Source organism: Schistocerca americana, chromosome 5, assembly GCF_021461395.2.
Source record: "Schistocerca americana isolate TAMUIC-IGC-003095 chromosome 5, iqSchAmer2.1, whole genome shotgun sequence".
NCBI lineage: Eukaryota > Metazoa > Arthropoda > Insecta > Orthoptera > Acrididae > Schistocerca > Schistocerca americana.
Window position 1 is genome coordinate 257599713 of NC_060123.1, and position 4717 is coordinate 257604429.

The 4717-nt window shown below is 44.4% G+C and overlaps 1 pseudogene; it reads right to left on the reverse strand.

Annotated features, from left to right (window-relative positions):
• Positions 1–2280: 2280 nt before the first annotated feature.
• Positions 2281–2398, reverse strand: LOC124616965 (annotated as a pseudogene).
• Between the last annotated feature and the right edge of the window lie 2319 nt (positions 2399–4717).

Sequence of the window (4717 nt, forward strand, 5' to 3'; positions counted from 1 at the left end):
CGCTTCGGTCGTCTGCTGCCGTAGCCCATTAACGTCAAATCCGCCACATTGTCCTAACGGAAACGTTCGTCGTACGTCCCACATTGATTCCTGCAGTTATTCTACGCGTTGTTGCTTGTCTGTTAGCACTGACAACTAGACAAACATCGGTGCTCTCGGTCGTTGAGTGAAGGCTGTTAGCCACTGCGTTGTCCGTGGTGAGACGCTATGCCTGAAATTTGGTATTCTCGGCGCACTCTTGACATTGTGCATCTCGGAATACTGAATTCCCCAACGGTTTCCAAAATGGAATGCCCACTGCTTCTAGCTCCAACTACCATTCCACTTTCAAAATCTGTTAATTCCCGTCGTATGGCCATAGTCACGTCGGAAACATTTTCATATAAATCACCGGAGCACAAATGGCAGCTGCTTCTACGCACTGCCTTCTTCTACATTGTGTACGCGATATTGCAGCCATCTGTATAAGCGCATATCGCTGTCCCATGATGTTTGTCATCTCAGTGTAATTTTAAACTTCTAAACTTATCTCGTTTAGTTGCAGTCTTCATACTGAAATATTCTCTTTTCTGTCTCGGGAACGAACGTCGAACTGAGTTCTGATTATGGCGCTGAAAATAAAAGTTCAGATTTTATACGTCCTACATTTGTTACATTTTACTCTTTGCTCTCCTTTATTTACACAAAATTTATTACAGCATCTTGTACTTGAAATATTTCATGTTTTACATTCAAATAATTTGCAGTCTCAGCTCGTCTGGAACACTCAATCACAACTTCTTAAAAGATTTTAAACATGGCTGCAACAGCAACTGTTGAAATTCTTCACGATAAAGGATGACAGCCAAACCAGTTGTAGGATAAAAATTTATTAAAATTCTTGACCAAGGTTTCGGTACATATAAATATATCTTCATCAGAAGTAAAAAATCTAAAATTACATCATGCAATGGAGATTAATAAATCAATTGTGCCAAAGGCGTCGTCAATAATTAAGACATCTTCTCCATTTGTACAACATGACTATGGGCACAGGGTCAATGCGAACAGTTTAGCACCAGTACTTCGCCATAGGCGAAATAGGCGTAAAAATAAATATTTCTTTGAAAAAAGTGTTTTATGAGGTTTTTCCAAAACGGTACTTACTTTCCGGACATGCCTCGTATAACACACATACTCGACTAAGTGATTCAGAGGATTTCACGCCATTTTAGGGTTGTACGTTGTACCATACTTTAGTTATCATACAGAAAAATATTTTATACACAATGATTCTAAAAGTATTTCAGTTGTTCACAGCCATCGTTTTCATCTTACGATGCAAAAGCGTGCCGGCCGGAGTGGCCGAGCGGTTCTAGGCGCTACAGTCTGGAACCGTGCGACCGCTACGGTCGCAGGTTCGAATCCTGTCCCAGGCATGGATGTGTGTGCTGTCCTTAGGTTAGTTAGGTTTAATTAGTTCTAAGTTGTAGGCGACTGATGACCTCAGAAGTTAAGTCGCATAGTGTTCAGAGCCATTTGAACCATTTGAACAAGTGACTATCAGTCCGACGTCATACTAAGTCCTTCTATCCAAACATTTACTGGCGTCAGCCACTGTTCCGAGAATTACGAGGACACCAAATGTATATTTTTGCGGCTAACAGTGTGGGCAATGCACACCTAATTATTTGTTGGCGTGACTCGTCGTTATACCTGATACGTCAGTGGTGCACCGTCGCTTTAAAGCACAAATATTCATTTTACAAATATTCCTTAAATCCTTATTTAGAAGACAGACACATTAGCGAAAAACAAATGATATATAACAAGTAAAATGGCGGGAAAATGTAAAATAGCTGCATAATAGTATAAAATGAAGCATAGGGTTGTGTATTGAGGGACGCTGAATGAAAAGCGTTTGGCAGTCCAAAGAGCACGACGTGAGGCCTCGAGTGATACCCGTGGCAGAATGTTATCAAATGATCCTTCACAAAAGCAGAAGAAATTCTGTTAGTATGTAAAGGCTGTTCGTGGCACCAGAGCTAGTGCCCAGTTACTCATGGAGAAGACCGGAGTAGAAAGTAAGAATAGCAAAAAGCACTCCGTCTTCAGGCCACAAGTGGCCCATCAGGACCATCCGACCGCCGTGTCATCCTCAATGACGATGCGGACAGGAGGCGCGTGTGGTCCTCACACCGCTCTCCCGGTCGTTATGACGGTTTTCTTTGACCGGAGCCGCTACTATTCGGTCGAGTAGCTCCTTAATTGGCATCACGAGGCTGAGTGCACCCCGAAAAATGGCAACAACGCATGGCCGCCCGGATGGTCACCCATCCAAGTGCCGGCCACGCCCGACAGCGCTTAACTTCGGTGATCTGACAGGAACCGGTGTATCCACTGCGGCAATGCCGTTGCCAAGAGTAGCAAAGCAGAACCTTAATTCTGTTTTTAAAGGAAAACCAAGGAGTATTTCCCCAATTTAATCCTCGTATCACCGAAAAGATGTGTGGAATACTGGGTGACCCAAAACTCCGTTAACGTAAGAATTTGCAGTAATTCAAGGAACAATGTAGGTAGAGATGTAAAGATTGACACACTTGTCTGAAATGGCATGGAGTTTTATTGAAACAAAAAACGAATGAAAAACTGGCCGAGAGATGGCACTGGACAGCAACATGTCAGTGGCGCCGCATGAGAATCGTGTGTAGAATGACCTGTAATGAACTGTTAGTGATGCGGAGAGCACTTGCGATGTGTTCAGTTCAGAAAATGGAGGGAGATGACGACTGGTTGCCTAACTTGCAGTGGAGCGAACGAAACCCATTTCACATTTCCAGAGTCTATCAGTACTCATAGCTGCAGAACTTGAGCTACCGAAAATCCTAGAACTGTCGTACAAACCCCTCTGCATAACGAGAGAGTGACGTTGTGGTTGGATTTATCACATCAGTTGTGATCAGACCCCTTCTCTTCGAGGAAATGCGGATTGCTGCTTTTCAGTTAGCGCGACGGGTGCGAGGCACGCCGGTATGTTACAGAATCATATCAGTCCTAGCCTGGCTGATCAACAAGTGCTGAAGGGTACAACTGTTATGTGAAAGCTCTCTTGCGCACACCGTTTGGCGAAGAACGCTTGCTGGGCCGCCACTTCCGTCATGCTTGGCTTCCCATGCCCCCAGGCCTAAATCTGCGTGATTACAGGTTGTGGGGTTACCCGAATTCGCAACTCTGCCGCCGTCGTCCCTCATTAGGGATACTAAAAGACAACATCCGACGGCTGTTTCTCCCCGTATCTAGCGATAGGGTATACATCTACATCTACATCTACATTGATACTCCGCAAGCCACCCAACAGTGTGTGGCGGAGGGCACTTTACGTGCCACTGTCATTACCTCCCTTTCCTGTTCCAGTCGCGTATGGTTCGCGGGAAGAACGACTGTCTGAAAGCCTCCGTGCGCGCTCTAATCTCTCTAATTTTACATTCGTGATCTCCTCGGGAAGTATAAGTAGGGGGAAGCAATATATTCGATACCTCATCCAGAAACGCACCCTCTCGAAACCTGGCGAGCAAGCTACACCGCGATGCAGAGCGCCTCTCTTGCAGAGTCTGCCACTTGAGTTTATTAAACATCTCCGTAACGCTATCACGGTTACCAAATAACCCAGTGACGAAACGCGCCGCTCTTCTTTGGATCTTCTCTATCTCCTCCGTCAACCCGACCTGGTACGGATCCCACACTGATGAGCAATACTCAAGTATAGGTCGAACGAGTGTTTTGTAAGCCACCTCCTTTGTTGATGGACTACATTTTCTAAGCACTCTCCCAATGAATCTCAACCTGGTACCCGCCTTACCAACAATTAGTTTTATATGATCATTCCACTTCAAATCGTTCCGTACGCATACTCCCAGATATTTTACAGAAGTAACTGCTACCAGTGTTTGTTCCGCTATCATATAATCATACAATAAAGGATCCTTCTTTCTATGTATTCGCAATACATTACATTTGTCTATGTTAAGGGTCAGTTGCCACTCCCTGCACCAAGTGCCTATCCGCTGCAGATCTTCCTGTATTTCGCTACAATTTTCTAATGCAGCAACTTCTCTGTATACTACAGCATCATCCGCGAAAAGCCGCATGGAACTTCCGACACTATCTACTAAGTCATTTATATATATTGTGAAAAGCAATGGTCCCATAACACTCCCCTGTGGCACGCCAGAGGTTACTTTAACGTCTGTAGACGTCTCTCCATTGATAACAACATGCTGTGTTCTGTTTGCTAAAAAATCTTCAATCCAGCCACACAGCTGGTCTGATATTCCGTAGGCTCTTACTTTGTTTATCAGGCGACAGTGCGGAACTGTATCGAACGCCTTCCGGAAGTCAAGAAAAATAGCATCTACCTGGGAGCCTGTATCTAATATTTTCTGGGTCTCATGAACAAATAAGGCGAGTTGGGTCTCACACGATCGCTGTTTCCGGAATCCATGTTGATTCCTACATAGTAGATTCTGGGTTTCCAGAAATGACATGATACGCGAGCAAAAAACATGTTCTAAAATTCTACAAGAGATCGACGTAAGAGATATTGGTCTATAGTTTTGCGCATCTGCTCGACGACCCTTCTTGAAGACTGGGACTATCTGTGCTCTTTTCCAATCATTTGGAACCCTCCGTTCCTCTAGAGAGGGCTGTTCACAACATTGTTCATCAACTACAGGTATTG